The sequence below is a fragment of the Camelus dromedarius genome, chromosome 29 (assembly GCF_036321535.1).
Source record: "Camelus dromedarius isolate mCamDro1 chromosome 29, mCamDro1.pat, whole genome shotgun sequence".
Classification (NCBI taxonomy): domain Eukaryota; kingdom Metazoa; phylum Chordata; class Mammalia; order Artiodactyla; family Camelidae; genus Camelus; species Camelus dromedarius.
Genome location: NC_087464.1, coordinates 7,586,689 through 7,603,293, shown reverse-complemented (window position 1 = coordinate 7,603,293; position 16,605 = coordinate 7,586,689). Strand labels below are relative to the sequence as shown.

The following is a 16,605-nucleotide window of genomic DNA, read 5'->3' as shown; positions in this document are numbered from 1 at the left end:
GTAAAGCCTATTAAATGTATTTTCACCTCCATCTAAATGAACGCATCTAAACTTTCTCCCAAATCCACTTTCTCCTGCTCCACAGATGGTAAGCCCTTATCTTCCTGAAGTCACATTCTCAGCCCACGCCAGAGCTCTGCAGGAGCGCAGAGGATACATTCTGAACCTGTTGCTTCCATTCTTCTGCCAGTTCTCCATCTCATGCATCGCATGCTCGTAATTCCTCCCTCCCCAGCCCCCATCCTTTGAAATTTCTAAACCCCCGGTAGAGGAAGTGCCTCAGGCTCTTAATAAGCTCAGTCATGCTCGAAATATCCGTTTCACCCACGAGGTACTGCAGACAGCAATTCCAGCCGGAGCACACATTCAGGGGAAAGACGATCTTTCTTCAAGGCTCAATATTTGGAATTCCTAAAAAGGCCATTCTCATTAATTTTCATTAACATACCTGTGAACTTGCAACCATCCAGGGGTTGAAAGGATGCCTTCTGCAATGCCCCGCGTCCACCTACACCCACGGTAACAACAGCGGATTAAGAAACCCCTTTCATGTTGCTGCGACCACAGAGGGCATATATGCAACTCTCCCCTCCTGAACTTGCAAAACTTTAACAGGAAATCTTCTGCCACCTACACAGAAAACCCACTGCCAGAAAAATGAAGTGTAAACACTTTATATTAAATTAGCCAGGTGTTTTTTTTAAAAAAATAACATTACCCCAATCCAATACTTTCAAATCCTGGCTGGCTTTCAAGTCTCACAGTGTCTGTGAGAGCCGAGGAGCCACGGACATGTGGCTTTGCCCCTTTGTAAGGGGTATGCTTTGCTTTTTAGATTAATACAAACAATTGGCAAATTAGTATACGTCTAAAGCAGCCAGTGATTCTATTTCCTTTCTCTGGGGTTTCTCTCCTAGGTCTTTACACTGGACATCAAGAATATAAATCTGTCTAAAGATAAATCTTTAATTTGGTCCTACACTTACTGGAGATATGTTGATACCTGAAGGAAGTATCAGTGAAAATGAACAAACAGAAAAAACAGAAACAGTGGGAAACTGCCATGCATCTCAGCCTATAGATTAACGCATCAGTATGTGTTTGTGGTATATGCTAAGTGAAAAACCCACCAGCCCTGGAACCCTGACATTTGCCGCGATCTCTCCCACTGGGCAGTTTCTGGTTCTGGGTACACATCCCCTGATGTGGCCCCTGGACACCCCTGGCTTGCCCTCAGGGTGGAGTGAGACGATGGCAAAGTGGTGGCATTCCTCTGCACATAAATCGTGTTAAAAACATATCACCAAGCAAACCAAACTACCAGCCCAGAAGCTATGCTGGCAAAATTTACAGCAAAAATCCAGAAGCAGCCTCTGCCCATTTATGTGCTAGGCTGGCCACATGTTTGAGAGCCCAAGTCATGTCTGTCTGTCTGTTTTCTCTTTAACAAATTGGTTTTAGGGAGAGTCAGTGTTTAAAACTGTGAGATGCAGACTGTGAGATGTTCAGCCTCTGTTTTGGAGACCTGGCATGAGAGAGCAGGCAGTGTTCCAATTAAAGAAGAAGGTGGACTCTGGGATTAGACAGAAGTGAGTTTATATCCCAACTCTGTCATTTGCTGGCAGCTGCAGGACCCAGGGACTCAGTTTCCTCGGTATACACTAAGACAAATAACACCACCTCGTGCTACCAGTGCAAGATTAAATGTGGTGAACCACGTAACTGTATTGAGTATTTTTCCTGGCACATCATAGGTCCTCTGTAAATATTAGCCATGATTATTTGATTCCCTAGACTGGATTTTAAGATCCTAGGGTTCTGTTCCTGGCTCTGCCAACCATCTGCCGGCTCAGCTGACGTGAGCATAGGGTAGGAGAGAGAACTAGTTTCACACTGTGACCCACTGGTCTCTACTGAATACCCTGGAAGTACCTTATGGACCAGAATGCACTGGGAAGGGCAGAGAAGAGAAACCAACAGTGGTGTATCTCATCACTTTCAGATACTGGGGATTCACACAAGACTGTGCTTTAGGGGGAGAGTTATATGGCTAAGAAAGAAAAAGAAAAGAAAACTAAGAGATAGGATTCTAAAATCCTTCAAATTTCATCTCTGCTCAAACTAATAAAAATATTATAAATTTCAGGTTGGCTTAGCATTCCAATTCCAGTTTTTTAGTGCTGTTCTTAAAACCATTCGCTCTGCAATAATCTTCATTTAGTGCAAAGTAGACGGTGACTTTCCAAAGACAGCATCATTTGAGGGTTCACTGTAGTTTCAGTTACTATTTTAAAGGGTCCTCGAGATGTAGACTGACTTGGGGTGAGTGGGGCGAGGAGGTCTGCTGAGAGCCGTGGGCAGATTAAAGTTTCTAAAGCCTGCCAAGAAAGCTTTCACAAGCAGAGAAGTGAAACCTTCAACTTCCATCAGGCAGTAAGCTCTTTTTAGACAAGAAAAAGAAATTTTTCTATGTTTCAAAAGACTTCACTTGGCTCTTCAAAAAGAAAGAAAACAAAACAAAACTCCCAACACAAATTTCTCCTAAAGAACTTTATTTAACTTTTCTATGGGTGAGATAAAGATTCTCGGGCCATACCAAAGAGACAGACAAGCTCCTTCCTCTCTGTGGAGGGAAAAACTCTGCGCAAGCAATAAAGAGGTGAGGAAGAGGAAGCACCTCCCTTGTTAATTCCTGGGCTACAGTGGAGGAAGGTGAGGAAGGGGGAATAATTTGGGATAGTCCCCACCAACCACCATCCATGCTCAAATAAATGGGTAGTGCTAAAGAGTGCTGTTCAGAAGGGCTCTGCAATGGGTTTCTGCTGGCAGGTTCAGACGCTCCTCAAACTCATGGGTTCTCCAGGAACCCCTCGGAGGCCCGCTTGAGAGCTGAGGAGAACTATTGGCTGTTACAATTTTCCAGGTCAAAGGATTGACCTCTGAGTGGCAACTGAGAACATGTGCAGGCTGTTTGAAAAAAATCACTGGCTGTGTGTGCAGGCACTTGGGGCTAGCTCCTCGGCAGGGAGGTGGTAAGGACAGCCAGCTGGCCAGAGCACCTGTCAGACTGTCCAGTTCTCACGCCACCTGCACCTCCTTATCTAGAACCCGCTGCTCCTGTGTCACAAGAATAATCCAGGCTGCCAGTGCCACGGGGATACACCTTCATCCTGACCCCTTCACTCCCAGACACTGAGACGGGAAGGGGGAAGCCAGGACTGTGACAAGCACCTGCTCCTCTCAGATCCCCTCCATCCCCCAACCCTGCTCCCCGTCTGCATCCAGGAAGATGCACTCCTTCGTCCACTGAGTAAGGATTTTTGTGATTTCCTGGTGCAGGCACTGCCTGGAGTTCTGAAATGCAGCTGGGAGTTTGGGCTCCAGGTTACCAAAAAGCTGCACACAGCCTGTTTTAGTTCAGGCCCTGGGGGGAGGTGATTTGACTGAATCATGACACGGACGCATCAAAACACACAGACACACACCGACCCGAAACTTTTCACCCTCCTGGCCCCTGCTCCTACCACACCAGCTCCTTTCTCTTTCTTGAAGGAGGCAGATCCTTTCGTGATTCCAGGTTTTCACACATGCTATCCCTTCTGCCTGGCTCATGCTTCTTCCCACCCTCCTGGGCCTGGCCATCTCCACCCCCCAAAACCCTTCTGGGCGGCTGGCATTCCTGCTGCCCCATCATTTTACATCACAGCCCCCTCTTAGTCTCCTTCAAAGCACTGATGACATTTACGATCAGACTTCAACGATGTGAATGTACTGAATGCCACTGAAACGTACACTTAAAAATGGTTGAGATGGTAAATTTTATGTTATACATATTTTAACACAGTTAAAAAAAAAAGGAGACTTAATTTTATGTTTAATGCCTTTTTCTCTTTCTTCCACTAGCTTACACTGCAGCAGGGCAGGAACTCTGTGTTTTTCCCTCACTGTGTTCCCAGGGCCATGCCTAGAACCTACAGCAGAAGGTCAGTGTACACTGTTCAATGATTCATGACACACACACGTCCCCCACTCTACTGTAAGCTCCTTGAGGGCAGGGATGCCACTCCTTAATTTTCTCTGCCTCATGGCTCCTTCCAGAAGGTCTCATGCACAGGGAGAGTCAGGTGCTGATTTAACCCTGGACTATTACTTGTGCAGACTTTCTAAAAGCAAAACCCTTAGGTTTTATATGCAATATGTGTATGGGGGGTGTACGTGAATACACACAGATTTTATTGTATTTCCTCTCCTCTCTTGCCTTGGCTGTCGAGAATCTCAGAAGAACCAGGATCCAGGAAGACAAACTGTCCTTCTGGTGTCGTGTGGGCATTGTGCTGACGTGACCATTACGGGCTCTTGTCACCCATGTGAGTTTGGTTTTGTTTTGTTTTGTTAATTGAAATCTGCCTCAAATTCTAATTCTCTTGGGCATTAGACAAAGTATAAGTTGAAAGCAACTAACAAGAGAGTTCCCTGCAGGATACTTTTCTGTGTTTTGATAGTGAATTGTTACTAAATAAATAACAGCGATGAGGAGAGTGACGTGAAACACCACTCTCCTCGCACCCACCTAAAATGAGAAAAATCAGAGAAGCAAGCCCCTTTTAGGTAATGAGGAATAAAATGCACCACTGTCCCCTGGTTTCTTTCCTGGCTGGTTTTCCCTGAGAATAACCAAGGAAATCATCTGACCTAACATCAAGCCCCAGCCTTCTTTCAGGTCATCCTTGCTTTGGGGCAGACTAAGAATTTTTCACTGGAAACAACTTTCTTTCTCTCTCGAGCTGGGTGAAGGTAAAAGCTGGAAGTATCAGATGGAGAGCGAAGAAATGAATGTTTGTTATCACTAGTAGTGAGGCACCTTCCATTTACTGGGTACTCACTGCTACCCGTGTCAAGAGTCTAGCGTACGTGGCCCAATCAATCTCCACAGCCTGGAAAGGCAGAGCCTGCTATCCCCCCCAAACCCCCAGAACCAGAGCCTGAGGCACACAGAGAGTGGCATGCCTAGAGTCACTCAGCCTGAAAGAGGCAGAGAGGTTCCAGCCCGAGGAATCTGATCCAGGCTCCATGCTTTCTACCAATATGCTACAGGGCACCTGCACCCACCACACCATTGTCTAGTGTAATTTTCATAATCTGCTCTCATAACTCAGAGGCAGGAATCAGCATTATTTCACTGGTGAGGAGATGGAGGACCAAAGAGGCTTGAAAGCCAATGCTGAGAAGCAGAAATGTACTCAATGCCAGCGGCCCAGCCCTTGGACCACGTTGAGACTCATTTTTGTGCCTTAAAGGTGTGTCAGAGCCATTTTTGGCTATCTCAAAGGACCAAAAAGCAATGAATTTGGCCATCTAAAAAGTTGGGAACTTTACCGCCATGCTTAACCTAACTTCAAAATATTTCTCAGTTATTTTTACTTTAAATGTCATAATTCATACAAATTGGTAGAGCACACAAACACAGTGTTGAATAACAATGGCTTTTTTTTTTAAAAAAAAAGATACACAGAGCTCTTCTTTTGTAAGTTCTTATGGAATAAGTATTTGTTCATTTAACATCCAAGTGCATGTATCTGGAAGGCAAGCCGGGTGCCATGAGGGATAACAGAAATGCACAAGGCCTTCTGTAACCAGGCCCTGAAGGTGAGATGTACACACAGATGATAATTTCAAGATTCATGTCAAAAAAGATACACACCAGGAGGACAAGAATACCTCCAGCTGAGAGGACAATGGAGTGGAATGGTGTGTACAGGCAGAAACATCGTGTAGGGACTTGTAAAGTAGGCAAGGGAGCTTTGGGGTTGCAGGGACTGCGGGTGGGGATGGGCTTCAATCTATTCCCACTGAAAATTACAAACTGCCATCTTTATTAATATATAACTTAAAATTCTTAAAAATGACTCGTGCACTTTTGCCTTTAAAAAAGCATTTAATTAAACAAAGCAAATTTGTTTAAAACATTACAAGATGAGGTCTAGAAAGAGGCTTCTGTGGCAGTCCAAAGTTAATGCCTATGGACTGTCTATTGCTAAAGTTGTTTAGAATAGACTAATTATTCTCCCCACCCCCACCCCCTTTCTCTCTCTGTCCTGGCACAGGGAAATTTTAAGCCATCTACAATCCCTCCATTAAATTAAAAAATAAACAAACAAATCTCCATTGTGAGAGGCGCCATTGGTGTCTGCCTCCTTGTCCTCCCATCACAAAAGGAGAGGAGTGCTAAATAACAGGCTCATTGGTCAGTATTTCATGAATTTAAAAAAGTGTAGCAATGTTGCCTAGCCAGACAGAGTGAAAAACAAAAACCTCAGTCATTTGTTTAAACAAACTCACAAAAACAAAACCACTTCCTCAATATACCCAGTGAATTCTAAAAAGGATCACACATTTAACATGATTTTTAAAACTCTAAATTTCATAAATTCAAAGCAGGATGATGGGACCAAACCGACAGACATCACCCCTCTCCTCTGCTTATCTGTTTCTGGTTTCATTCGGCTGCCAAAACCACCGACAGCACTTCCTCTCATCCCAACAGGAAAATTTCACGGCTCCTGAAGGTCTGAGTCAGACCAGAAAGCTCATGAATATTCTGATTTTCTGGAGCTGAGGCAATGAAATCACTATAATTGATGACTAGACACAGAGTTACCTACCGAACGTCTGGTCCCCAGAACTACTCCTCTGAAATAATTCATCAAAACTTGGATTTCCATTTTCAACGTTATTAATAACATGAGTATGTTTCTGATTTTTAAGATGAGGTTTAATCTTTCGAGCCTTTCTCCTCACTAAATTGTCTCTATACACTGGGATCGCCATTAATAAACTCCTTTGCTTTATTGCATTTTAATGAAGATGAATAGAAAGCAGACTGAAGAAAACCTTAAATTCCCACGCGAAATGAGAAGAAATGAGTGCGCCGAGATTTAAAATAGGCTCTGCATTTACTGGGTGCCAGGAAATTAGAGGGTCCGTGTGTCTGTGGTGGCGGCAGGGGAGAGAGGCACCGGTGTCTTCCTGTGGGTGGCGTCTGCATCTTACGCTGCTGGGACCGGGTTCGGTGTCTGCCGAAGTACGCGAGTCATTGGGCGTCAACACCGAACAACCAGACGGGTTCAATTTGCGAACGAACGCCCTCCCTCCATATTAATTGTTCTCTTTTGCAATCACGTTTACATCTTTCACTTTCATTTTAAATTTTGCCCTGCTCGATAGTTACACTTGTAACAAGGAACCTGACCCTGGGTGACCTCGGCAAGTTACAGACCCAGCGAGCCTCCTCCTTGCGGAAAAGCGGCAACAGTGCCGCCAGAGCGGCAGGTTGGAGCACTCTCTTTTTACAACTTAAGGATCGCTGGTTTTATTATCATTAAGAAGAAACTACGGTTTGTAGCGAAATTCTTCAGAACGATTGACTTCCCCACCGTAAAATGGACCACCGACGCTTGGGAAACCCCAACCATCCGTATCTGCGCACATCCCTGGGGAGGCAGCGTGGCTCCGCACTGGGCGCGCGATCTCCGAGACTCAAACAAGTTTCGGTGGAGAAACTTTGAACCAGCAAGAGGTTTAGAAAATGAGATCGGAGATAAATGAGAAATCCTTTGTTTTCAGCTATTGGGAATTAACAGTTGGGGGGAAGGGGGAAACCAGGGAGCTGACGCTATCTCCCCAAGCCCAAAAGTCACACCCTGCCGCTCCCTTTTCCGCCTTCCATTCTCGCGCACATGGTGTCCACAAACCACGTGAGGTGGCGGGGGGGCGTGGCGGGAGCACAGTCACGTGGCCCAGCCCGCCCACCCGCGCGGGAGCGCGCTTGCCGAGCCCCGCCTCCGGCCAGCCCGGCAGACGCTGGCGCAACCAGGGTCCCCGGTGGCGTTACAGAGCTCGGTCTGCGCGTTGTACGTGCAGTAATTTTAACCGATTGGTCGGGACTTACTCCAACATCGGGACTGGGGACTGGAAATAACACTTAAATAAATGTTAGCTATCTCGGTCTGCTCTGAGGCCAAGTTTAAAACATTCAGCAAAGAAACTGCAAACGTAGAAGAATCTTAGTACAAGGTACTCTTCTGAATTCTATGCAGCCACACCTTTAAAAGCCGTATGTTTTTACCATCCAAACTACTTCAAGAGTCGTCAATTCTAATGTCAAAATTCCTACTTGGTTCTGCAAATGTGAGTGATCTGACAGCTTATCCCAGTGAGCGTCTAAGGTTTGGGGTGCGTGAGGTTTTTTTCTTTTCCTAATTCAACAGCTACACTTCAAAGTCCTAAAATTTAATTTCTGAGAAGTTTACAAATATAAGTGAGGCAGAATGAGGGCCTCAGGAAGTTTATTGTGCCTGATATGATCTTGTCTGAGTGTGTAATAAAATTACAAACTGGGGTGGATTGCAGGATATTAAAAAATGTAGCTATTCACAGTTCTTTCAAATAGATGCATGAGCTTTCATAAAATACTATAGTTGAGGAGTATAAATACTTTTTTATTCTTTTAAGGTAGAAGTAAAAAGAATATGAAAGATCACATAAGCAGGATTAAAATCAAAGCATAAAATAGCCCAATTTATATTTTGAAACCCTCTCTTGAAAGTGTAATTTTAATCTTTGGGTGATGGAAAATTCAAAATAATGATTTCCTCATACGAATTCGATTTTGGGCTGCTGAAATCTAATTAACTAGGGGGGCTCCTGCAAACCATTTGCCATGTCAGTAACAGTGTATATTCTAAAAGAAGGAAACAGTATCTGGAACGCTCCTTTCAATTACAGCTTTAAAAGCTCAGAGATAAAATTTCATACTATTCATTAAATTTCTTATGGTGGCATAAGCCTTCCTAACCCATCCAAAACATTCAGGGCTGTGCCTCAGAGTCAGCCTTCTAATTGCGTCCTCTCTTTTGAGTCCTCAAAAGCAAGAGACGCTTGCAGCTAGGACGAAGACTAATGGGACTTTTTTTTTTTTTTTTTTTTGGCAGTTGAGATCTCCTCCCTTCTCCTTCACCTCCTCTGAAGGGAAAAATGGCAATGGCACTCCAGATAACATTCATATTTGAGATTTCTTAGGCTTCTGCATATTTCTCTGCTTCATGTCATTCATAATTGCCCTCCCAGAAAAAGTGGAGCTGCTACTGCTATTTAAAAAGTTTTCTGTCCCTCATTTTAAAAATACATAACGTCCTCAGAGTAGAATTCCAATTACTAAGTGTTGGAAACAGAAATAGAAAAATCACCATTTGGCAAACACCACAGTCATGGATGTTAAAATTAGTCGGTGAAATAATGAGGAACAGTATGAACAGGAGAGTCTCAAGCACCTACCCCTAAAAGATGCTTCCCAATTAGAATGGGAAGAACAGTGGTGATAACGGAGGCGTCTGCAGAGACCACCCTAACCAAGTGCTCAAAGTGAATCAGCACCAGAAATGAAACGTGAGGATCACGTGTCTCCTAAGGACGTGTAACCTGAGTCTAATCTGGAGGAAACAACTTCAAATTGAAGGATATTCTACAAAATAATTGGTCTGCGCTCTTCAAATGTGTGAAGATAGAGAGCACCTAAGGAAGACTGAAGAAAATGTCCCAGATTCAAGAGAAGCTGAAGAGACACGACAAATGCGAGGTGGAATCCTCTACTAGATCTTGGACCAGAAAAAGGACATCAGTGGAAACCTGGAGAGATCGGAATCCTGTCTAGAGATTCACAGTGCTGCTTCGGAGTTATCCTGGTTTTGTAACTAACTGAACAGTATTATGATCATATAAGATGTTAACATTTGGGGAAGTTGGGTGAAGGGTGTTTGGGAACTCTTGGTACTTTTGGTAACTTTTCTGCAAGTCTGAAATTATTTTAAATTTGAAAGTGAAAAAAATGATTTTATTAAAAAGTTCGTAAGGGAAAAGAAAGCAACTTATAACGTGATCATCAACTAAATCGAGAGACTCTTGAGCTATCAGGAGACATGCCAGTCATTGGTAAACCCCAAACTCTCGCTTTGTGTGCTTCCCACTTGAACCAATTACTAACAACCTATCCTCCAAGACAGAGCCACTGACAGGGTTCCTTAAATAAGGTAAACCCCTAATTTGGAGATAAGGCAAATCTCTACCTTTTACAGATGATTCCTAGAGAAATACTGTTGCTGGAGGCGGAAGAGGCTGGGAGAGAACTGGGCATGCGCATCGCGGGCCGTTTCCATCCTGCCGCGTTGCATGACATTTAATTCACCCTCCAACGAGGTGGAGGTGGGAAGTGAGATGGTTCAAGGAAGCAAAGGAAAACAGTCAACAAAACGGATGAGAGAAACCTGCGTGACTCTCCGGGATCCTTATAACAACTCTTTGTGTTTTTGCTTTAAATGTAGTGAAAACTGCATTTTTTTTTCCTGATTTGAACGTACACTCTGTTCTGCCAGCTGCTACAGATAACAGAGGCTTCTGCTCTCTTTGCATTATGCAGAAAAGAGACCAAATTCTTTCAACAGCAAACATCTCCACTGCACTAGCAGCAACTTCCTAGCATCGCAAACCCTACAGTTTCCTGACCCACCACTATGTGGTAGCGAAGGCAATAGAAAGTTTGTCAGGGTTACACTAAAATCTCATCGGAAAAACTTGATCTACTTTTTTTCCCAGATACTGGCCTCAAATGAAATGATCCTCATTGGGGAATAATAGAAAATTGAGGCCAAAAATGAATGTGCAAAAGCTATCATTTTTTTTCCCTTTGGCATTCGCAGCATTAGGAAGTGTGCAAGAGAACAGGGGATGAGAATTCTTGTGCCGAGGAGCGCACAACCCTTTTAAGTACGTGTGCCACATCTGCGCAGGGCTACTGAGCGGCAAGGAGTGAGGCGCCGCCGGTTAAGACCCTGCCTTGCCAGGAGCGGTGCTGAGTAAATCCACACAGGCTCCTTTCTACCAGACAGGGGACTAAGGCAGCAAGATGGGTCTGACTTGTGCGTGCGCGCACGCGCGCGTGTGAGCGTGCGTGAAGGTGGGGCTGGACTCTGATTGGTCTCCCTGCAGGACCCAGGTTATCCATGTTGCCTCCCAAATCAAAACACGGTTCACTTGCAAAGTCTGCAACAACGGAGTGGTGTCCAGTGGAGTGGAGGGTGGAAGGCTGGTGTCCCCTAGAAGGAGGGGCTGTGGGAGAGACCCGGGAGTACCAACTGGGTGTCAGAGGGATGCAGCAGCATGTGTGCTGAAGGTATGCAAAGGAGCCCCCCTTGCTCGCAGGGTGGATGTGGGCCAGGGAGACAGACCAGGGAGGAGGAGGAGCCATGCCAAGCTGATCAGGACAGTCCCTGTAGATGCATTTATCTGAAAGTGAGGGACAAGGGGACTCTCCTAAAATACTGTGTCATTACACTAGGTGCTGAGGGCTGGTCTAGGATACAGCAGTGGGGACAGCATGCATGTCAAAGATGGTTTCTGACTTCTGTGTTAGGTTTCAGTGTGGATGAATGTGTCCCATTCATTGAAAATATCCCAGCAACTGTCATATTGTGTGAGAGAGAGACAAGACAGAAGGAAAGACAGAAGTAAAAGAAGAAATTTATCACGCAAAGGAAGAAAAGCTCACTGACACCTCACCTTTCTAGAACTCAACTGTCCAGCAAATCTATGTTTTGGGGATTATAGCCAAGGACCAGAAAGAAGCTGGGTTGCACTTATGACCTATTTGCTCTTACAGCCCTGGTGAACTTGGAAATCTATGTTTGAAGTACCCGCAGCAAAGAGGAAGCAGCAAGTCATCACCTGCAGAGGGGCTGATAGCCACAGCTTTCTTGTCTTACTGCAATAAGTCTATTAAACAGAAATGGAGACATAAAAATGATGAAACTGGACCATAAGAACACAACACGCACAAGAAATCTTCAGTACAGGGCAAGCTGCCTCCCACTAGGCCTTGAGGCTATCACTGTATTATGCATAATACAGCAACTTCTGCTCACTGATGTCCTCGAGTTGGCTGGGAATGATTAAATCATATTCACAAGAGTAAGAAGCAGAGAAGTACATAATCTGTGTTGGAAAGACGTTCGGATCAAGAGTGTACAAACACTGATGCAGCAGTCTCAGATACCCCTAAGGCTTTTTCTGTGCTGCTTTGTTCATTGGACAAATATTTACCACACACACTGGATGGACTGCTGTGAGAGGCAAGGCCCCTGGTCACATGGAGTCCACAGTCTAGTAAGTATCTGAGATTCCCAACACCCCAGCTTCTACCAGGAGAGCCAGCACAAGTGTTTGGACTTTTGGACTCAATGCTATGTACTGAGACTGAATGAAGATTTGACTTATTTCTGGATATGAGCAACCAAAAGTGGTCCAAGTCTTTGATCAGACACTTAGGAACCAAGTGGTCAATTCTTCAAGAACCAGTACCCATGACCAAGGTATGGGACTTTGCCTGTACAAAATGTGACAAAAATATGACAACATAAAACCAACAGAACTACAATTCCTGAATCTGCCAGCTCTTTCTCCTTGCTGATGAAACAAATTAGAACCCATATGCATTCTTACATTTAAGCTGTAACATCCTGTAACTCGACCTCTACACACTTAGTCAGTGCATTTAAGACTGCGGCATATACGTTCTAAGTAGTGACTCAATTTTTTAAAAGGAAAAATCCTATGTATTGTAATATTGTTTGAAAAATTTATGCAATCACAAAAATCAAAACAATCAGAAAACCCAGATACGATAGAATTACTTTTCTTCTTCTTACTGCTTTAGAAACCCAAGAGTTTCTTTCCCCTCTTAAGAGAAAAGCTTACAAACTGAAAATTTTCATTCAATGGGCTCTTAGTAGGGGGAAAACACAAAACAGAAAATTTCCTCTAATGTCTAAGTGGAAAGATGGTAGATGCTGTCGAGCAAATGAAAGGAAACATTTAAAAGCTGGGTATATCTTGGTTCAAATCCCTTCTCTCCCACCTATGAGATGTGTGAACACAGTTTATTTTTTTCTGGGTCTTCCTTTGCTCATTGGTAAAACAATATTGGTATAATCTACCTCTTAGACGGTTGCAAAAACGAAATGAACCGTACCTAACCAGCGTGCTGAAGGCTCTCAATACATTGTTCATCATTAGGCAGGTGTGTGCTGAATTTTTATGCAGCCCCCAATGTTCCTGGGGTTTGTAATGGGAATGATAGCACAGTGGGGCTCAAACTGGATGTGTTTCTATGTTGGACAATTTTTTCTTTGAGTTTTTATTTTTTCCTTCAAAGAAAGGCCCACCTTCCCCTGAGGCTGGGCTTCCTAGTAAACTGAAGTCACTAAGGAGCAACCACAAAGTAAAAGGGTAGAGTGTAGGCACTGGTCCACCCTTGAGAGGGGCTTGCTTGCCTGCCTTTCCTTAAGAAAGGAGTGAGCCACTCTGTGGCCTATTCCCACACCTTCTAGCATAGCTGGTCCCAGATGTCAGATGTGGTTTGGAAAGAGGAACTTTCAGCATCAACTAGCCTTGGTGGACACATACAAGTTGTTCAAAATAAAACTCGGCGATGATGATGGTGTAAGATGGGGTGAGACGTGTCAGCGGCAGGCTTGGAGCTGAGTGCCGCGCTGCTTGCTGGAGAACCGAGGGGCCAGGCGAGGGCCTCGCCTGCATTTATTAGCATCCTGAAAGGCAGTCTTGTGCCTCTGCACCCCACCGTTCTCTATGCTTTCTATCTCCATTAAATGGCCGAGATGGTCCTTGTGTATCTGGGTGGATTGATGTTATTTCTAAAGCATGCAATTCATTTCAGGAGGGGAGAGGGAGGATTCGGTGGAAAATATTTTTCTATTGAGAAGAAAAATTAAATATAAGTGGAGATGTTTTCATGAAAATGTTTTTATATTTCAGTGTTTCCCTGGAGTACTCTGATCTCAGTACATCACAGGACTGTGCTAGATTAGAAGGAATGAAGACAAAATGAATTGAAATAAAATTGAAACTGACCAGCCAGGCTTCTTCTCTCCCAACCTGATGAAACAACAAAGGTGGGGGTGGGGAACCAAAAGTGAACCAAGAGAAGAAATAAAAAGTCAACTCCACTAAACATTTAAACTTAAAGGAGAATTTCAATTTTGTTTCAAAAATTTTAAAATCCAGCTTATTTTCACAGTCACAAAAGCTTTTGCGTGTCTGTGAATCAATAGCTATGTGACAGAACCTTGAAGACATTCTTGGTTGTTGTCTCTCAACCAAGAAGCCCACTGGGATTTGGTTATAGAAAATGACTTGCGTGTTTCATAGTTCTTAGGTGTTCACTACTTGCCAATAACTGACCTCAACAGCTCTAGAAAATGTGAGCAGTTAGACAGCTGGTCTAGATGACTGTGTTGTATTCTAAAAAAATTTGCACACCCCTTTTATTAACCTGAAATATGACAGGAAGAATCAGATGTACAGGTCTTAGTTACCCTGATGAAAATAAACACATACTTTAGGAGGAAAGAATTTTGTCAGTTAATCTCGTGTCTAGATCTGTACTGTCTAGTGGCCATAGTCCACAGCCTCGTGTGGCTATTTAAATTTAAATTAATTAAAAATTAAATGAACTCCGATGTTCATCTCTCAGTCCCAGGAGCCACATTTCAGGTGCTCCACTGTCACATGTGGTCAGCGGCTCCCTTCTTGGACAGGGCAGACGTGGAACATTTCCGTCATCACAAACACGTCTGCAGAGCCAGCTCCGGTCTAGATCAGAGAACAGAGCTATGAGCTTTGGATGTTTACATTTATTTTTTAAAGGTGTACACAAAGTGGTTTACCTGAACTTGGAGGTCACTTTGGAGTGGCTCCTTCAAAGTAACACTTTCCCACTTGCGCACAACTGCTTCCCCTAAGCAACAGCAACGCACCAGCCAAGGAAAACCCAATATATAGTCTCTCCTCTGCATTGTCTCTGGTTTACCTTCAATTGTAAAACCTCCTATTCCCTATCAACAGAACCTCTCACCCAAAACTTGAATAAGGATCCCTATTGCCTAAAGAGAATGGAGCTGTTTGCAGGCGAGGGGTAAATCATTATCTTCTGATGGAAAGACCTTCCCAAGATACATGTAAATATTAAAACACATAGCAAGTGTTACATATTAAAACACATACCAGGCTTCCCCCTATATGGCCACCATCACAACTTCTCTTTATTTACTGCCTGCATTCCCTGTCCAACTGTCAGCTTGATACGAGCAGAAAGCAAGTGTTCTGTTTGCTGTTGTACACCCATTACAAGCACAGTGCCTGGGACAAAACAGATGCTCAGATTTTTGTGGAGTGATTGAATGAAACTTAAGAAGAATGGTATTTTGCTAAAGAACAGCAAACATCCTTTTAGAGACTGGATCCAATTCTTCTACATTTGGAGAGCAATCCACCCTTTATTTTCAGATGCAAACTTAAAATAACTCAGCAGACTGATTCATGCAAGTGTGCACGCTCCAGTTCAGTGTCTTCCATACTCAGCGGTGGTTCCTTCCAAAAGCCATAGCACTAAGCATTTTACATATGCTCTCTCATCTGCCCCTCACTCTGATATTTTCTCTGCCAGGAGGAGGAGGAGGAAATCAAGGCTTAGGGAAATTAAGTGACTTGCCCAAAGTCACAAAGCTGTAAGACGTATAGTTGGAAAAGCTCCCCTGGTGACAGTTATGGACCACACCCATCTCAATGCCAGGTTGTACAGTTCCTGCTTGGGTCCAGAAGGCCACGGTGGTCCTGGGCACTCTTTCAAGGAAAGAGCTGGGCATGGCTCTGCATCTGTGTTGCCCCCAGAGTTTGGCTGAGCGCCTGCCCTGCAGGCATCACACAAACAGCGGCTGCACAAAACTCAAGAGTCCTCATAGCTCAGGGCTTCCCAGCATCAGGGAAGGCGACTATTAGGGTGACAGAAGTGGGCAGAGCTCTGCACTGCCTCTCTCCAGCAGTGACAATGGGGAATCACAGTGCCCCTGCCCCTGCCCGCTATACAGCAGCGTCATGCTTTGGCCACCCTGGCCCCCGACCCCGCAACAGGGGCCAGCCTGCTCTGCAAAATGACCAGCCACACGGCCCCTGGGAGGAGGCGGCGCACCTCAAGAGTTTTTTTTGTTTTGTTTTGTTTTGTTTTGTTTTGTTTTGTTTTTCAGAACTTCCCATTATTTTAAAGACATACTTGACAGTGATTTAGTAAGGACCAATTGGGCCCTGGGTGTTGGTCAGGCAACTCTGTCTTCATGGGGCTCAGACTTTCCTGTTTGGCCCAATTCTCTCAGATTAGGGGTTCTAGAAGCCTGACCTGTAAGTATTCATTCATAAAAAAGAAAATCACTATAGACAAAGCAACAGATTTTAAATGTATACATATGACAAGCAAATTTTTTGTTTAATAAATATTTATTGAGGGCGGGCAAGTAGGACACAAAAGGGCCGCAGTAGAGGGAAGGGCATCTGCCCTTATGAGGAAGGTAAACCAATAGTAATGGGTTCCCTAGTAAGTGATTCTGCATAATTCTCAGTCATTCTCTCGGAGGTCATACAGACACATCTCCATCTACAGCTGATATAAAACAACGCTTACAACAACTCACGCTTCCTGAGTGCCTA

The 16,605-nt window shown here is 44.2% G+C and overlaps 1 protein-coding gene across 3 annotated transcripts in view; it reads right to left on the bottom strand.

Moving 5' to 3' along the window:
• Window positions 1-16,605, bottom strand: part of IGF1R (insulin like growth factor 1 receptor) — a 280,329-nt gene that overhangs the window by 77,484 nt on the left and 186,240 nt on the right. The window lies entirely within an intron of this gene.